Source organism: Ctenocephalides felis, unplaced genomic scaffold (assembly GCF_003426905.1).
Source record: "Ctenocephalides felis isolate EL2017-DRISC unplaced genomic scaffold, ASM342690v1 CF-g0.4_SCAFFOLD_01886, whole genome shotgun sequence".
NCBI lineage: Eukaryota > Metazoa > Arthropoda > Insecta > Siphonaptera > Pulicidae > Ctenocephalides > Ctenocephalides felis.
Genome location: NW_020538040.1, coordinates 187636788 through 187658132, shown reverse-complemented (window position 1 = coordinate 187658132; position 21345 = coordinate 187636788). Strand labels below are relative to the sequence as shown.

Genomic DNA, 21345 nt, shown 5'->3' with positions numbered 1-21345 from the left:
TGGCCAACTATGATAATAAATTTTACTGACTAAAAAATTCAAATTTTGGAAGATGATGGATTTAATTTAATTTTTTCGAAAGATGCCATTTTTCAGTTTTGCCAGAAAAAAAAGTCGGATTATTTTTTATTTACAATTTAAGCTCAGAATATAAAATGAGATTTATTTAGCTTAAAACGTTTAAAAAAAACGAAATAATTATTATCAAATGTGTTTTTATCAAATATCGATGCAAACTTGTAAAAATGCAAGGAAAATATATTAATATGACATGTATTTATTTGAAAACTAGTCACAAAAATCGTTACGCGTAAGTAATATTTTAATATAATAATATAATATATTGAAAAGCACCCAAAGAATTCCATACAATTTATAGATTGTCAGCGTTATAATTAGTATTGCAAGGAGTAATCAATTTTTGAATTAATTACATTGTGTAAAAAATAAAACTAAGAAATATATTATTTAATTTTTAATTTATTGTTTATATAATTGTACATTTACATGAACATTTTTGCAAACGTTTGCACTTTAGCATTCGTTCAAAGACACATACGCAACTGTGCCTACAATATAATATCAAGTATTTTTCTTCAACGGTTTAAGTTTGCACTCAAACCAAACACTTTCGTCAAATAGTTTCACACATAGTTTTTATTTCAATTCATCAGTCTAAGCATCGCAGTTTTAACAACTGGCCTCAACATTATACTAGCGCCAACGCAACCGTCGTATCGCGATGTAATGTTGGAAGTTACTTTCAAGCGCCCACATGAGTTTTTTAAATCCTGGCAATACTTGGGTAGCCAATCTGCAGTCGCCTCCTGGCAATACTTCGACGAAATTGGATTCCTTGAAACAGGTTTCAGTGTTCCACATGTACACGTCACTTTGGCCCTTGAATCTGAAGAATATGGCAGCTCCGTTGTCTGTACCCAGAAGAACTATTGGTAGGCCATTGGGTTTGGGTCCAACATCGACTACGGCACCGGCACCTTGTCCCTTGCGGAGTAAAGCGGCCTTGATAGAGAACAATCTTGGGCTGTTGAGGTAGGTGAAGTACAAGACAGTTTGGCCACAAGATTTACGGACTAATGCGATGTAAAGAACGTCATTGGGGGCACAGCCGGCGGTGACTGCTTTGGGCAAAACGACACGATGTCCTTGGCCGGCGTACACATCAAACACGACAATGGCTCTAGTTCCGGCATCGCTCACAAACCTGGATAAAGGACAACAATGTGAACAATGTACACATTGAAAAAATCTCTTGTAAACTAAAAATTTATTTAAAACTTACACATAAGGTTTGCCTTCTTCATCATAATCTACAAGAATGTATTGCAATCTGCTAGCATCGCTGACTAATCCTTCAAGACTGACAACTTTCACAACCTTTCCAGTCTTCATATTCACAGCCACAACTTTAGGTGGGCAACGGCGTACGGGTTGTTCTAATGTGTTAACAATACCAACATCGAGAACCCACAATATATCCTAAAAACCACAATATTATAATCTCTTGCAAAGAAAATGTAGTTCCATTGTGTATCATTTCTCTTGATAATTACCATGGGATCGAGGAAAATATCAACAACGCTTTGCAAAGCTTCACAGTTGCCTTCTTCTTGCATGGACCAGCATGGGAATGGAGCTAATGTGGCGATGCATTTAGAAGCCTTGGCCAAAGACATCTTTTCGAGAGTGAATGGTACTCCTGGTTTGTATCTGGGCATGGCGACTATAACTTGATCGTTCCACATTTGGGCTCTGGTTATGATGACATTCTTTGGAACGTATCTGCCAGAACTGACGTAAATGTTCTTGGTTGATTGACAAGGCCACTGAAGATCGCTACCGGAGAGACGGTAAGAGAGATCGGCTAAGCTCCGATCGCATGCAGCATGCACGCTCACTAGCACGAAGGCACAGCACAGGAGAAAACGAATCATATCTGGATAATATTATACAGAGAAATAAATCACGATGCTCTTCACGCACTAATAAAAATATTTTATGGAAAAAATTCAATAAAAAAAATCTACAAAAAATTGAACACTGAAATATTTAATGAGAAGATCCGATATACAATATATAACTATAACTTCCACGAACCTGTTAAGTATTTATTACCCTACTGCAATGAAAGAAATATAACTATGCTCTTGAAAAATTAAAATGACAGCTTATATAGTTAGTCTAAAAATTTATTGTTTTCAAGAAAATCAAATATTTATTTTCCACTCGCCTAAAGTATAATACGGAGAGCCATCGCGAAGGTTATTTCCTATTTATTTTCACTGTATAATTATTTCCGGCATAAGGTGTTGTCAATCTCACATTTCTTCTAGTCACAATAGAAACTTGAGCATGCAGTTATGCAGCTCAATTAAAGAGTTAATATAAAACTACGTCGTTTGCAAAATTATTGAGAGCCGATTTGAAATTTCAATGTCATCGATACAGTTGTGAGTGAAGTAGGTTATTCGTACACATATGTATATTGGAAATATATATATATATATATATATATATATATATATTGGAAATAGAAATATATATTGGAAATATAGATAAAAAATATGTTTCCATTTGAAAATTAGCTCATCTCGAGCACTGCGGTGTGAAATGACAATGGGAAATTTCTCACACTATTCTTCCCTGAATCGAGTTGGATTTTAACTCAGCTTATTATTATTATTATATGTAGGTATATTGTTTTTTATGTTGGTTTGGTGTTTATTAATTGAAATTTTATAAAACTAGTTTAAAGTGGCATTTTGTCTCAAGAGAAGTTGCATAAGCTTCTCGAAATGTGTAATAATTGACTTAATCTTAATAAATTTAGATCAAGTTTTCAACTGCACGATTAAGTATATCATGTACTTAGTCCCTGATATTAATTAAGGATCTATATTAATGACAACATTTTTTACATAACTAGAAATGTTTTGTAGATTTATTTTTCCGCTGATTACAAAAAAGTGGCTTTTAAATTTGTTGAAATCAAATTTTGCATCACATTTGACTCATCACAAAAAGCGACTTTTGGCACTTTTTTTTCAATCTTTGATGAATTTTTAAAGTTTAACTACTTACCGTATGGCCATAAAATTTTAGTAAGTTCCTTAGGACTATGATGTCTATCAACATAAAAAATTTCGAAGTTAATTACAAAGAAACGGTTTGGCCGATCTTTGTCCAAATCTAATCAGCACGATTCCCAAATAATATCTTCTGAATAGTTATTGAATTTTTGGCTAAAACGTGGACAAACATTTTTCACGTTTTTCTTAATTACTAAGGAGCGGCTCGACCGATAGTCTTGGCACGGTATGCATAATTTTTACCAAGATTTTTTTTTTAACGTATATATTGTTAAAGTCTTTGAAATTACATAAGAAAAAAGTGTCAAGTGTTGAAACGTATAAATACAGAATTTCAATTTTAATTTATATATATATATATATATATATATATATATATATATATATATATATATATATATATATATATATAGGTGACCCAAAACTCAACGTCAAGCTGAAATAGGGTGACTAGGGTTGATTGTCCTGAAAAAAATCTCACGTTGTTTGGAGATTATGAGCTTTTAAGTGCAACCTAGAGCTTTAGTAAAATTGTTATCAATTTTCGGTTATTGTGGCTGATTTTCAATACTTTTGTTCAACTAAACTTTGGAACTATAAGCTTCAATAATACTTCTAGAACCACAGTCAAAAATAATTACACAAATGCCCCAAGTTTCCGAGTATTTAGACTTTTTGTTGAATCATGAATTTATAATTTTTAAAATCGGTCGACTTTGAGAGGTCCTTCTCAAACAAAAAAAATACTAAAGTGTGTTGGCAAGTTTTATTTAAACTAAAATCAGGACTGCAAAGTAGTGAAATACTTGATGATCAAAAATTAGTTGAAAACAATACAATTTTCGCCAGTGCGTTTTACTTCCATGAAAATTTAATTTATCAATATCAAAAAATAAAATTTTCAAAATTTTCAAATTTTTATAGCACAATTTTTTTTAATTTTCAAAATTTTCAAAATTAATTAATTCATATTACCCAATTTCAATTTTTTCAATTTTGTTATAACCTTAACCTTTCTTACTGAATTTGAATTCGCCTCGTTAATTATTATTATTCATCCAATATTTTTCATGGAACGGAAAACTACAGAAATTTGCCCCAAGGTACAATGCCATACACCACTAGTTTTTAGCATTTCTTATTTAATAACAAACTTATTAAATATTTTTATTAAATACGGAACCGAAAGCTTATCAAGGCTAAACTAACGATTGACCAGAGGCTGCGGCAGATTGTTGCGCAATAATTACGTACTTTGGACGGTCTCGTGCGCTTAATAAAGCGTACAAACAGTTTTCTACTTCACTCACCTAAACGGTCCGAGTTTGCTCTCAATCGTTTCACAAAGATAAGACAAGACTTTGGTAAAGTTGGACCACTGAAGAACACGATGCTCTCTTGTTACGGTTCAAGAACCCCAACTCGCATCTGAACACATACACTAACCACTGAGGTAATAAAAGAATATATTAGACAACGTTTTGTCTTCAAAAGGCGTGGGTACGTTTTGTCTTCAAAAGGCGATTATCTAAGACATATCCCAGATGGAAAATATTGAGATGTAAGTGACACAGATTTACACGTGTTCGATTTGGACGAGGGTTAGCCTGAACTAGTCCCGGGTTCGCAGGTTCGATCCCAGCCAAGTTCGACTTCAGTCAAATTTCTACTTGTTACAGATACCAAATATAATCTCAAGTAAAAATTGCCTCGCGTGGGTAAAGCTGTATATAATCATAATATCTCAATAAATATTTCGAATATAGTTAATTGAAGTCACAACTGAATTGGACAACTGGGTTGCCATCTATTCAAAAATCCATATAATACGTAAAACAATTACTACATGTCCTAGTACAGCAGATTATATTTAAAAAAGTATAACAAAAAACATTTATATGTATTTACGCTTATACATTTTACTTACAGTAATGCTTATACATTTTACTTAATTCATACAGTCACAATTAATTACATGCACAATGTTTGTTATTTTATCAAAAATAGTTTTATTTTTATTGAATTTTATTGAAATTTAATGTTTGTCAAAATCGAATATAGGCAAAATCGCACAGATTGCCAGAATACCATTTCGTCGACAATATTGAATTAAATATTTTATATGGCACTACTAGAGTATTTTTTATAGAATAGTCAGTTTTGTTTTATTTTTATAATATTTATATTTATTTGATCAGCTTATAGAGTCCCAAATCTACAATGTCAATTTTCACAATGAGTTTGTAAATTTTGGAAAAATTTAAAATTGCCAATATTATTGTAATATCAACTTTGTATAATCAGACATTATTTTAATAAAAGGACAAAAAAATAATGTAATATAATTTTTTGTGTTTTTTTTTAAACACTATATAGAGAAAATTATAAATAGTAATATAATCATTTCTAGTAATTTTAATAAATTCCATCAAATATAATTTTTTGTTTTTTTTTTCAAAGTCCTCTTTACCCAAAATTATAAAGACTAAACAAATCCTGTTTTTTTAAGTTATATACAAAAGTTGAAATTATTAAAACAACAGCAATTATTATATAGAGGGGCTAGGGACTAATTATAACAGGGGTAAGTATTACAAAACATTTTTCAATAGAATTTTAAACGATATTTTTTTATCGTTACAACTTTTCAGGTAGATTTTCCAATTAGCTCTATACACGAGGGGGTTAGCAACGCCTTACTTTTTCTAGCAAATTATAAATTGTAAAATAATAAACAATAGTTAAGGAATTATTTTCTTTTGATTTGCAAGAGGAATACTTATTGATGCAACTATCTAGCTTTATTACGTATAAATATAATCAGCAGATCTCAAGACATATGAATAAAAAAAAGTCCCTGGCTTTCCGGCATATATTTAGAGCTATCACATTTTAATTTGGCAAACACGTTCAAAAGACCAAAAAATCAAAGAAAATAAGCAAAAAAAAAACAATGTACTGCCATTCTCGATATGTATACAGGATAAAAAATTCTACTATTAAATTATTTTATTTTAATAAGTTCGTCGTTGCTCCGCTGCTTCTTGCACCAGAATTTAGAAAACTTAAAAGAAAATGGTCAAATTAACTTGATCCAATGAAACGTATCTAATAGTAATTATCCACTAGGGTAACTACAATTATATCTACAATCTACTACTATCTAGAATTATATGTGAAAAATGTATATCAAAATAATTAATAGAATTTATTTATGTTCTAATGGTTTTTAATAAAAGAGAGAAAAAAAACTAAACTCAATATTTTGATATACCAAACTCAAACTTTAAGCTTTTTTTAAATTTTTTTTATTGGCCTCCGCTTTACAGCATTTTAGTCACCTACATTATTCATATTATTTTTCATCATATTCTATACAATTTTTACATATATGTTTCTTATATATATATATATATATATATATATATATATACTATCTTTTTTTATATCCTAATCTTCCATTCAATTTTCTTCAATTCCATTCAATTTTCATTCTTCTTCTTGTTTCTCAATATGTTCTTCTCATCTTCTAAACTAAACTTCTTTTATCCTTCTTACTTCTAATACATTTTTTTCTTATATTCTACAAATTAACAATTCTTAATCTACCTTAATATTTTATATTTTTAATTTTGGTATTACTGTAGATTCACTTTAAGCTTTATATTACAGACTCTGCAAACCGCATGATTAATGCGTTACATATAACAGAAGTGCTATGTTTACAAACAAAAGTGTAAATATTTGTGCTGTTATACACAAGTTCAAATAAACAACAACAATATATAATACATGTTTATAATAATTTGTATACATTTGGAACATGTCTCAAAACAATCAAGAAGCGCGAAGTATGAAAAGCAGAAGGTAAAAAATTGCGAAGATATGATGGAACAAAACGCTTATTTTTAATAATGCATGGAAATATTATTATAACATATGTTAAATTGTGTGTTGGCATACAAAATAATTATTTATGCTTGTAATACACGATTTTAAAAAATGAAATATACAAAAAATAAATGTTGCTTGGAACGCTCAAAACGCTCCGAACGGCATGTACGTGTGCGCGCCTGTTCCCGAGATAGCCACGTTTGTACGGATTTACTTTTGCAGTAGGCGCTGGAAGGGTAATAATAACCGAAACTCCACGAAGGACATCGTACATTTCCGTGGGGTAGAGAAAGCTCCGTTAGTCTGTTGGAAAACTCCGGCAGTCAGTTGTGTGTGCGCGACCCGATCGTCAAAATCGCGGCAGTCCGGGTCTCCGGAAAATTCAGTGATTTACGTATTAAATTCGATTCGTGAGTGGTGACTTACAATCGGATTCTGATTGTTTGATTGTGAAGTGATCATTGATTGATTGATGTGAAAAACATAAATTTAATCGAAACATGTGGTAGCTGTTCAAAGATTTTGGTGTTGGTAAAAGATATTGGTGATATCGTAGGAAGATAGGAATTTAAAAAAGTAAGTCATTAATTATGTATTAAAATTAAAAAAATGCTTATATATATATATATATATATATACAAAACAAATTTCTGCTAACCAACAATCCTACTGTTCATAATAATTTACCAGCCTTAGAGACCCACTCGAGTGTCTTTTATTTTCCATACGTCAAAAAACATGACTTTCCTTGTAAAAAACTATTTTTATAAATTTTATAATTAAGGACTCCGACTAGTTTCAGCACAACGACTCACACTGTTTTTACTAAACAAAAACATCTTTTAATTTCGAACATCCTAAAAATTTAGTCTATCAAATTGATTGTTAGGATTGCAAATCAATTTACTCGTACATTGGTAAAACTAGCCCAAACTTTATAAAACGACTTCAGAAACACAAAAACAATTAAAACAATCTTAGAGACCCATTCCTGTGTCATTTGTTTGCCATACATCAAAACAATGCATTTTCCTCGTAAAACAAACTATTTTATAAATAAAAACTCTTTTTAATATCGAACGTCTTGAAAATCAGGTCTATCAAATTATTTGTTAAGATTGCAAATCAATTTATATTAGTGAAACTAGCCTAAGTTTATTAAAACGACTTTATGAAAACAAATAATTCAAAAAAAAACCCAAAAATTTAAAACTATGCTAACAGAACACATAAAACTGTTAAAACAATACATGGATTTTTTTAACACGAATATACTACATTTTGAAGAAAATTTATACAAAAGACGGGTTGTTGAAGGATATTTTTGATGATTTATAACGAGAATGTAGTAAATAAGAAAAATGACCTCAGTTCGTTGTTCAAAACTGATATCTGCTATCTTGATAGTAATTCAAAATTTCTTACAAAGCAATAAAAAATGTGCAAATAATTCGCAATTAGTTTCATATATGTTATAGGAATCTTGGTAAAAACTTATCTGCTTTAGAGAGTAACTCCGATGTCATTTGTTTGCAATACATTAAAGAACTGTATTTTCTTTGTGCTATCTAATATTTGTTATCTGGATGTACATTTTAAAATCTTGCTAAAAATTTTAAAAACAAATATCTCTTCATTCATTCTGTCTCTAGCTAGTTCACAAACAGTACTTATAATACACAATTACCCATTTATGATTTACCCCTTATTACCCCATATTAGTAACATAATAAAACATTATTATAAATAGAGATTTAATGTATATATTATGTTGTTTATTGCATTATTATAAACTCGTGATTTTTCAAACTCAATTGTAAAAAAAAATGTTATGCTATAGTTAAAAAATCTTACGACGATTTGAATTCAAATCTACTTTATCATTACATTAGTTTAATTTTCGGCAAAAACTAATGAGAACATGATCAAAAATTTAAATGTAATGCATATCGTCCGTTATTTCCTGATTTTGCGGAATTCAAAATAAAAATCTCACTAAAACATATAATTTAAAAATATTTACTAAATAGAGCATAATAAATATATTTTTTCAATAAAACCAAGATCTGAAAACAAGAACAACTCTTCAACTAATACAAAAGTCAAATAATTTTCATTTCCTGCTTTTTAGTTTAGCATTTATTTATTTTACTTTTATTCATTAGTTCTGAATTTTCTTAAAATATATATGAATTATATTTTAAACTATATACTCTGTTACCACATTTAGTGCAATATATTTTATTAGCCTATTACAAATTTTTTAAAAAGATTTTCTTTATCAGAGCGTAGGATCAGATAGGATATATTTGGGTGTACGCATATTATATAAAGGTATAATAAAAATATTCAAAGGCTATATATCAAATAAAAATCGAAGACCTTTATTTAAGCTTCACATTACGGTATTGATTTATGATTATATATATATATATATATATATATATATATATATAAACTTAACAAAACAAACTATTTTGTATAAACAATTATTTTGCAAAGTATACGTTTCGGCTATAGTTCTAGCCTTTATTCAATGAAAACTAAAAATTAAATTCAAAAATTAAAACAATTGAGACTGAAAAATAATAAAAAGTAAAGTACTTACAATTTGATAATCTTAGTGTTAAAAACAGAAAATACGATAATTTATGGTATGAGGATTTATTAGTGCATTACTCTATGTAATTTAAATATCAAACTTGTAATCATAACAAAATTTCACTAACATTAAATTATCACAAAAGAATAATTGTGCAGTATATGTGTTATCTGCAAACAAATTAAAATCATAATGAAGAAAGAACTAAAAAAAAATATATATTTTTATCAAGATTCTTATATGTGTGAAACTATTTATAAATTTTCTGCACATTTTAGTTTTATAAGTAATTTGGAAATACTATCTATATAAAGAATGTGTTGCACAACATGTTGAGATCATTCCTTTTATTCATAGTTCTATTGTAATAAATCGTTAAATACAATCTTTCATAAATTCTTCTTTTGTATAAATTTTCTGCAAAATGTAGTAAAGTCGGGTTGAAAAAACTATGTTGTGTTTTAAAGTGTTAATGTGTTTTGTGAGCATTGTTTTAAATTGTCTGGGATTTTTTTAAATCATTTGTATGTTGTAATTGTTTTATTAAATTTTGACTCGTTTCTCTGTATATATATATATATATATATATATATATATATATAAATATATATTTATATTTATATAATTTTTATTTAATCCTCTACACATGCAGTCATAACAAACGCGTGTCATCAATTTAGAAAAATTCATTTTCCATATGACGGCGTAAAGCTTATTCGATTTGTTTGTATTATGTTAAATTGCGCGTTTGTAATTTGTGATCGATCAGATGGACAATGTTTCATAAACAGTGCCGTATATTATTTTTACAAGGGCACAGATGGACGTTTCAAAAAGCGATTTTGCACGTCGATGATGCCCCTCTGGCTGCCGGTCTGGTACGCATTCAGCCGTAGCATTATTGGAACGAATGCGAATAAACAATAGCGGAGGCGATTCATTAATTTTCTGGTTAGGCGGCGTGCTTGCATCGGAACTCTATCTGTCACAAGGGACTGATATACATACATACATTCATACATACATACCTATATACACATGTAGAAAATTGCTCTATATATTTGCAATTGAAAAAAAACTTAAGCATCGTGCCTGCTTAAGGCAAATTGCTGGAAATTCCCGTACCAAAAACCAAATTTAGAAAAAAAAATTTTTGTCGAAACTTTGAAAAATTTTGAAACATTTGAAAAAAATTTGACTTTTTAAAAAAAAAAATTTTTTTGTATTTTGATTTTTTTGTAAAAATAGCTGATTTGGAGTCACGTAGTGTAAACATTGGTTGGAAACCATATAAATATACACAAAATTTGAACTTATTATTATAATCTTTATAAAATATCTGATAATACGATGTACATATGTCTAATGATCATTTTTGACCGCAAAATGGCATTATTTTTCACTTTTTTTATTGGATCTCCGCAGACGCTAGACCTGCCTTTACAAAAATTTCACCAGTTGTTCATTTCGTCAATATAAGTTAAATATTTTTTTGAATTATTTAAATCGGACCCTCCGTTATGCCAAAAACTAAAATACCATTTTTGGCACATTTTGCCCCTTATATCCAAAGCGACTAGACCTGCTTTTGCCTAAAACTAATCAGCACGTCTGCTTATCAAAATTTTCGACGAAAATTTGTATCCGCACACACACACATCAATTTTTTCTAAGGTATGTCAAAATGTTCAGAAACCTGTAAAACGTAAAAATATATGAATAACAATATTTTCGATTTTTTTGCGATTACTATAACTTACCCTACGGAATGTTGAAAAATAACTTGCATAAATATATATTTTGTAGAGTTTCGAACAAGAATCCAAAAAATAATACAAAATAAAAAACAAGAAAAGTTTTTAAAAAAACAATTTCTTTATTTAATTATTTGTTTATTGTCGACGTTTCGGAACTAGGTACGTTCCATCTTCAGGACATCTGTCAAGAAACATGATCTTGATGAGATTTTTGCAAACAATATGTTTAGGAAAAGAAAATAGATTTTTCTTAAATAATGAATTAAATTGTAAAAAATATAATAATGTACAGAAATATGATAATATGTTCAAAATAAAAATGATAAAAATAAATGAGTGGATTATCAAAACAGGATATTAAACATAATAGAAAATTTATATATATTTATATATATATATTATATATATATATATATATATATATATATATATATATTATGTTTTTGTAGGATCAAAATAATATTTTTGGATTGAACGTTTTAGTAGACTCAAAATAATATTTTAGATTGAACTTTTTAATATTCGTATTTGAAATGATATCTTAAATTAAACTTTTAATATAGGTACTCAAAATGATATTTTGTACTGAACTTCTAAATAGATCCAAAATGATATTTTGGATAGAACTTTTCAATATACATATTCATAATAAATTTTTTGTTTAAACTTTCTAATATACATACTCAAAATGATACTTACATTAAACTTTTTAAAATACTCGAAATGATATTTTTAAGTATGAGCGATAAGGATTGCATTTTATAAATAGTAATAGAAGAACGTTTACAAAAATAATTGTATGTAGTTATTATTAGACCTATCATAATAGTAGTCCACTATTGAATACAAATTAACATATTGACTTTTCTCAACCTTAAAACTTGTTGGATATTGTTTGAATTATTAAAATTTTCTTTGTATTAATAAACGTAATCCTTTTTTTTAATTAACGATAGCTACCAGATTCAATCAACGTCTGCAAATTGTATTTGTCGCTTGAAATATAATCTTGTAATAAGCTGTTTTGGGGGTTGCATCTAATTTTGATGATACACAATGCGATTAAAGGTATGAATGTAATAATTAATTATTTTTTTTATCTTCATCACTAAGTCAATTGGTGCATAATTTTCTTAGTTTAGGATAAAGAACATATAAATTTTTTACTTCAATGTTTTTCACATTGCTGGTATATCTCAATTTTATTTGGCATTTTATTATTATTATTATTATTTATTTATCACTTTGTCAAACAAAGCATATTAGGTTTCATAATGGGACATTGTAGAGTGGTAAAAAAAATAAGCAAAGTACGTAATATACAGAACAACGGGTAGTACTGCCTTAGGGCAGGTCCGTGAATTGAGTTAAACTCCAACTCAATTCAGGGCAAAATAGTGTGATTCATTTTCCATTGCCATTTTGCATCGCAGTGTCCGAAATGGAAATATATTTTTGATCTATATTCAAGCAAAAATTCATACGATTACTGCATGATATCAGGTTATCCAGAACCTAGTTCGTACTCAAGACCTTGTCCACCCATGACAGTGCGTTTAACCGCTACGCCATGGAGCACCTAAATATATAATGTGTGTCTATATACATGTGTATATATTATAGTTTGTACTGATGGTCTGTTTGCATTACATTATGCAATTATAGTGATTCGGAGATTTAGCAATTGAGCCAGTGCACACATGCCACAACGGCAGTTATCGTGGAAGCTTACCCGCGGAAGTTATTTGTACCGCAACGGCAGCGGTCTCTGTCTGCTGTTGGATGCTAAGGATTATTTTGTCTAATGATATGACACAATATAGGAAATAAATCCCGGATTTATAAAGGACACTATAAATCTAATATTAATCCGATTTGATTGTAATGCGCAATCGTAATTATTTGAAAGAATAGTCTCAATCGTTATTGTTGTTCTATTTTATTGATTACAATATTTTGATTGAGCGGTAACATGCTGGACTCTCATGTCCGTTACTATATGCATACAAGTTTTTATGAAAACTTATGAAAAAGTATGTGTGAAAATTAAAAAAATGTAAAAAATCAATACGATATAATAAGATGAGATGCATGTTAAATAGACAGAAACTAGTGGGGTGTGAGGCATCGGTCCTTAAGGCAAATTGCTGGAACTTTCCATACCGTAACAAAATGTTCAAGGAATACTGAATGTTTTCAAATAGATTATTATAAATATTGTAACATTGTCTAATATTTATAAGAATTATATAAACTGAATTGCAAAGTTGAAATTATTTGTTTTAAGTATATTAGAACTATAGTCAGAATTAAAAATAAAATCTGAATTATTTTCGATACAAAAAAATTAAAAAAAAAAAATGAAAAAAAAGTCTAAACAATTTTTTTTTCCAAAACCAATTACTTTGTTAAGACAAGTAGAAAGTTCTTTGAATCACTTAAATCGGAAGCTTAGTTCTCTCAAAAACTGCCATTTTTTGCACATTTAGTTCCGTGTCTTCGAAATGGCTAAGCCTGCCTTTGCCAAAAACTAATAGCCACTTCTCCCAATCATTACTAATTGAATGTTTTTTTTAGATCATTCAAATCGGATGCTCCGTTCTCTCAAAAACTCGATTTCTATTTTCTGCACTCTTTGCTCTTTATCTCCGTAACTGCTGGGCCTGCCTTTTCCAAAAACTAATCAGCTCATCTCCCTATCAATAGGAATCGAATGCTTTTTGAACCATTCAAATCGGTTGATCCGTGCGCCCGAAAACGTGGACGAAAAATCGTATCCATACATACATACACACACGCACACATCATTTTTTTCCGATGTATGCCAAAATGTTCAGAAACCTTTAAAACGTCGAGAAATATAAAAATTTTCAATTTCGATTTTCGGCCCATTACAATAACTTACCCTACGAGAAGTTAAAAATATAAAAATGCGTTAAATATAGTAAACATATAATATGCTAAAAGCAGAGGTCAACGAATAGAATATTAATTCATTATATATTTACATATGTTTTTTATTATTCTAATATCTTTACGCACAATTCAACACAATGACAGTACTTTTAATATGTGAATGTTAATAATGATTCTAGATTTTGTGTTCAGATAAACAAAAAAGTTGTTGACTACTTTTTGTTTATTGTTATAATATGTGACATGTAAATTTGATGAATTGATATTTTGTTTTAAAAAACAAAGTGCTAAATTTTACAGATTATCTAACTAAACTAACAAAACATAAACAATGCAAGGTTTTATGTTCAGAATACTAATATATAAATGTGCACTAATGTATACATATAATATAATAGAAAAATTCAAATTAGCAAAGAGCATCAAGCGTAATTTATGAAACACTATTTTGCAAAATAAAACAGGTGATAAAAACGCGAAGTAATTCCTCTCGTCTGCAAAGTTTCTTCTTGTGAACCGTACTAATGTTCGGCGCGAATTGCATTAATCACTTCTTCTTTTGCAAATCAGATTACAATGGTAATTTATAACGCCGTTTATTCTAATTAATTGTTGCGTTTTGTAACTATGGACTTTATTCTAAATTATGCGTATTTAGTGTTTACTGTAAATCAGTACAATTTCTGTGCCTGCATACTGAACTCTGAATAACGAACTTTGGAGTTTCAGGGAAACAATAGGCAGTTTTTCTTATCTTCGCAATTATTTACAATTAATGCTACATTTGGCAGGGTAATAAAATGCATAATAAATAAGATAATTGTGTTCTTCAATGAGAAAACACGTTGAAAACGCCCAGTGGAAATGTATTGAGATAATTTGCTCAAAAACATAAACAGATCGCCCAGACGTATAAATCAAAATTCAAATGTAAATGTATGATAAAATGATTGTATGTAGAAGAAAATATTTTTTGACTGTATCGCATACGCATTGTAAGATTTTTATAATTATCTTGATTTTTATAATTAAGTTATAGTAATCGCAAAAAAATCGAAAATGAAAATTTTGATATATCCGTTTTGGAGTTTTCTGAATATTTTGGCATACCTTAGAAAAAATGGATGTATGTGTGTGTGTGTATGTGTGTGCGTGTATATGTGTGTTCAAATACAAATTTTTGTCGACGATTTTGGAAACACGGATGAAGCGATTTGAATAATTCGAAAACATTCGATTCGTATTGATAAGGAGACGTGTTGATTAGTTTTTGGCGAAAGCAGGTCTACCCGTTCCGAAGATATGGGGCAAAAAGTGCTAAAAACGGTAAGTCAGTTTTTAAGAGAACGGAGCGTCCGATTTGAATAATTCAAAAAACACTTTACTTGTAAGATGAAGAACTGATCAAATTTTCATGAAGGCAGGTCTAGCGGTTTCGGAGATCTAGTAAAAAAGTAAAGAAAATGCCATCTGGCGGTCAAAAATGATTATTAGACATATGCACATCAAATTATCAGATATTTTATAGAGATTTTAACAATAAGTATAAATTTTGTTTACATTCCTATGGGTTCCGTACCAATGTTTATCCGTTAGACGGCGACGCGACGCTTACGCGCTTCGATATTTCGTCTCTATGCAGTTAAAGCAGTACGATTGCTTTGAAAAAAAAATTCAGAATTTCCAAAATATTTCAAAATACAATTTTGTTCAAAAAGTCTTTTTTTTAGAAAAAAGTAAATTTTTGTCAAAAATTTATAGTTTGTCACAAATCTAATTATTCAGAGTAAATTTTTCTCAAAAATGTTAATCTTTTAAATAATTTTTTTTTTGGTACGGGAAGTTTCAGCAATTTGCCTTAAGGCACGATGCCATGCGCCCCACTAGTTTTATTTAATTTTTGGTATGGGTAGTTCCTGCAATTTTCCTCAAGGCACGATGTTATACACTACTAGTTCAAATAATGCCAACCATTCAATAATTATTGCTTATCCTATTAACGAAAATTGATTTCTGCTAATTGATAAACACTTGATTAAACGAAAATAATTCAACGTGTTATTTACCGGATGAAAAACTGACGCGCATCTCCCCAGCATTATATTATGCCAATCGCATTGTGTTGTTTTCTTAAGCTTCCCGCTCGCTTTATGGTAAGTGGCAGCAGATGGAAATGTATCCGTCCATTCTAAGCATTCCCATCGTCATCGTCATCGTCGTCATAGTCATCGTCATCGTCCTAAGGAACGGGCAAGGCGTTCCTCCTCGATTCGGCCGTGCTTTGCCGCTTTGCTGCCAAACGCTCGAGCGGCGAAATGCCGGAAGCACAGATTGTGAATAAAGTGAACGCTGACGAAATGCGACAATGCTGAGTGCTTGTCACCGAGATCTCGGAACGAAAAGTCGATTTCGACGTATCAAACGTCCCGTGAACGAAGTAGAACGCTTAGACATCAGCAGGGCACCACTTACTACTATGTTGCACAAAGATTGATGATATCTATACAGTAATGAATTATAGTTTAAAGAAATTCAATCGGAAAACATTGTACGTGTATTATATATTCGTAAAACACGAATATACATTGATACAAATATACGATACCATATATTTTACTGGAGCAATTTCTAGGCATACTTTTACTCTACTTCATGATAGTTATTTTTAGACATTAGTAGAGCACCACTTATTTATTGATGATAGCTACAGTAATGAATGATAGTATTCTAGTGGAGAGCGATGAACTTTAAGTCATTTTTAAAGTGTCGTAAAAGAAAGCAATGAATGTTTTTACTATCCATTTTTCTACCACTCGTTTATTAATTTTATTAAAATACAAAACATAAATTAAAAAATTAAAAAGTTGAAAATTGTAAAAACTGGCAGCTGATGAAGTTGGTGGTCTCAAAAATTGGAACCTCAGTCTTGATATGATTTCAGCCCTCCTAGCCATCGGAAATGCAAAAAATAAAAAGATTATTAATCTACAATGATGTCGCAATCGCCCGAACTAGCAATGAGTAAGAAATTTTTTTTTTTTACAAATTGGCGACTGTTTGAAATAAAAAGTGTTTTTTTTACTGTTTTTGAGTTTCTCGAATTTTTTAAAAATAGTAAAAATTGGAATTTGGGGATAATCCTAGTTCGGGCTATAGATAGGTCTATAAATAAGACTCTCTGAACATTTCAAATGAATCGGTCGATTAAAACTGGAGAAATCGTGTCAACAGTACTGAAAAAGTCTGTTTTGAGAAAAACGCATTCAAAGTTTTGCGTGAAGCCAAACTAGTATGGAGACCGAGTCAGTAAAATACCTATATCTACGAAAATAATTCAATTTGTCAAAAATTTTCTTGTACCCATATTCCTAAATAGTTAAACTTTGAAAATATGAAATAAAAAGAAATCATTTTGATGCATCTAGTTTTATCTACGATGACCTTTCAGTCGTGAATAAAGCGGATTCAGTCAGGTGGTTAAAAATTTAGGATCGTATGTATTTTTGAATTAAATATATAAATATAATAAATAATTAAAATAAAAAAAATAGAACCCAAAATTTAAAAAAAATGTGCACAACCCAAATAAGTTTTTTTTTTCAAGTTAAATTCGAGCTTTTGCATAAGTTTAGGAAAGTTTTAGTCAAAATTCAGTGAAAAACATTCATTATTTGAAAGCAAGATAGAAAATTATTGAGTATATTAATTATACTCATTGCAAAAATGAGTATTACAAAATAGAGACTTGTGGTAGAAGGATGAAAATTTCTGGTTTTTAATTTTTTTTCAATTACAAATAATAAAAATGTAAAAGCAAATGATCCAACCGTTACTCCATAGGGGCATAAAAAAATAGAAGCTGTCTGATAATTTATGAATGCACTAGTTTCGTCACTAGATTTGTGTCATCTTTCAGAATGTACGAAACCAAATATGAAATTGAAATATATACATTAGGTTTTAAAAAAACAAATTTCTTAGAGCTTTTTTGTTTTCCTAGATAACTAGATGAACATACATGTATAGAGTGAAAAATTATTTTACTCTTATTGAAAGTAGGTTATTTTAAAGTTTCAAAATACAGTTGAATATATTTATTGCATCTAAATTCAATACAATAGAGTTAAAATTAATTGGCTTCTCTTGAACTGATACAAACTTATATATTATATTCGAATCAATAATGTTGCAGCATTAAATGATATTGTAGTTATAATAAAGCAGTAAATCGCATTTTACAACTTTACTTTTTATAATTCACGAATAAATCCCTGTTCGTTTAAAACTGTAATTACTTCGCCAAGAACACATGTTTGCAAATATCCTCCTTGATTTAAACTTGTGCAATATACATATTTAATATTAATTAATTTATGTTAAAGTTAAACATTTTGCAACTCGGTAATACGACGGAGTTATGTAAATTTCACAACGAACGTTAGTTTAATGATGCACTACTCGGTTGGTTGTACATGAATTCTTTCCAAGTTTAAAATTACTGGTGGTTTAATTACATTTAGTTGCTTAGTTTGAATTAGTGTAATTAAGTGACATCAGAAATGCTTGATATGTACGAAACTATTTCTATATTGAAGCAGAGGTAAATGAAGCTGCAAGATAATAGAAAATTGACTATAACTTAATACCGTATGGATCGACTACTATTCATACTTCCATATGGAATATATTATATATAAACATTAGGGTGGTCCTTAATATGGACATTTTCGAATTTGATTGCTCTTAAGGGCTCAAATGGTTCCAAATTGATAAAAAACAATTCTCTGATAGTATTAGCTCTTAATATTGTCTTTTAGATAGAGCGCAATTCAATCAAAGTTTTGTATAGCATAAAAATTTTTGCAGAGCGTTGAATTTTCAATAAAAAATGACACAAACATTCATTTTTAATTCATATGTCAATTTTTTTCTATTTTTTTACGATATTTCCAAACAAAGTTTGATTGAATTGCGCACTGTCTAAAAGTTAATATTAAGAGCTAAAACTTTCAGAGAATTGTTTATTATCAATTTGGAACCATTTGAGCCTTTGGGAGCAAAGAAATTCAAAAATGTCCATATTAAGGACCACCCTAATAAACATAATATATATATATATATACTAGATGACCAGACATACGTTGTCCTGTACCCATGTCTATAATTCAAAAGTTCCAATTTTTATATAACCTATCCTATACTTTTTAATATCCTATTTGATGTCCTGCCATTGTGACTTATTTTTGGTCTTGGCATAAGCAGTATAAGATATTCAGAAAAAAATATATAGCATCTATGGTAAAGGAACAATATCACACTTGATTTTAACATACAACATAATTGATTCAATAATTTAGTCTATAATTTTCATGATCTCGTACAATATATTAGTTGCTTACTGGCAATTATAATTTCTGCAGTACATTTTTCTTACTAATAATTTAATAAACAATATTATCATATTATGTTCGAATCTTGCGTGAATTAGTTTGTAAGATGAGCAATATGAGCACTCTTTAATCTAAGATCAACTTGCTAAATATTCCATATCCAATGCCAAACAAATGAATATTTGATACTTGAAACAAAATTCTAAATTATTATTTTAATAAGTAGAAATATTTTTTGTATTGTTGAATAAACTAGTAAAGTAAACAAAATGCGACATGCATTTAATAGTTTTAAAAAAATATTGTATATGCAAATTTGGACTAATTGTGTTAATTATTAAGCTGAATTATATAATATCATCTGTCAAACATATACTGTTGACTGTATTTTATATTATTCTAATTTCTGGCACATCTCAGCTGCTTTTCGGCAATAATAATGTAGTCATTACATTTTTTTATATTATATTCTAATTTTTTTAAATTAAATTCTAATATTATCTTGGCTCATATTTCCAGATAAATTCAAATTTTAAGTGAATTGACATTTGTAGCAGATAACAGTTCAAATGTTCTAAATGTGAAGCAATGATAAGTGTTTTTTTTTGTAATTTTTGCTATTTATTTCTACAATATTACTGTAGTTTTATAATAAATCTTAAAAATTTCCTTTGACATACTCTAAAAAAAATTATCAAAATCTGAATAACCGTTTTAGGAAAAGTATCAAATCATACACCCGTACAGAAGAGTTTTTTATATAAAATATATATCGTTTAGATTTTTTTGTTCGACGTTGAGACATATTCTTGAATGTTATATATATATAAATATATATATATATATATACATATATATATATGTGTGTATATATAAGTAATTAAAAATTTGCTAATAGTGATAGCTATTATTAATTATAATTATTAAAGTTCTGAACAAAAACCTCATTTTCCTTGATCAATCAATTATTTTAGAGTGACTGAGCGCGCAGTCTATTATTCAAAATTTCAATTATTTTTCATAATTAAACCACTTCTCATAGGCCTATAATATTTTAAATATTTATATTTGGCTATCAACTCTATCATCATGCAAAGTTTCATCAAAATCCTAGAAGAGTAAACCTAAGATTCTCCTTGTAAGTATCGACTGTTGAAGAAACGGAACCGTAAAAAGCTTTTAATTCCCATTATTCCCTCCTAGCACTAACTATCCTCAGTGATGTAAATATATGTACGTATTTGTAACAGAATGTGCATCCTGCGCACGTCTGAAGGAATGCCCCATGAATGCTTTTAGAATTCATATGCAAATTAGCAAATGGTAAGTGCATTAGGAAATCCGGTCATTGACCTAATGATTGACAATAAGCCCTATAGAATTAATGTTCCGTCGAGGGCACGACGTGTCCACACGTCATATTTGCACAAGTTGTGTTTGCCGTAATATAATAACTTAGAACTTGGAGGAAGGGGTGCGAAATTTAGCTGCGTCAATCTAAAACGTCTTGCCTCGAGATTATATACACACGGGGGTAGGTACACACGGTGACGAGTGGGAGGGATGAAGTAATTGAAATATATAGAACACATGGAATTGATTAAATATATGCCATTACTCAATTGTATGCAAATTGTCGTGAATATTGAAAAATCATGGCTGCATTTCATTTAGCT

General features: G+C 29.2%; 1 pseudogene; it reads right to left on the bottom strand.

Annotated features, from left to right (window-relative positions):
• Window positions 1–662: 662 nt before the first annotated feature.
• The window catches only part of LOC113376420, a 70425-nt pseudogene continuing 49742 nt past the window's right edge, over window positions 663–21345 (bottom strand).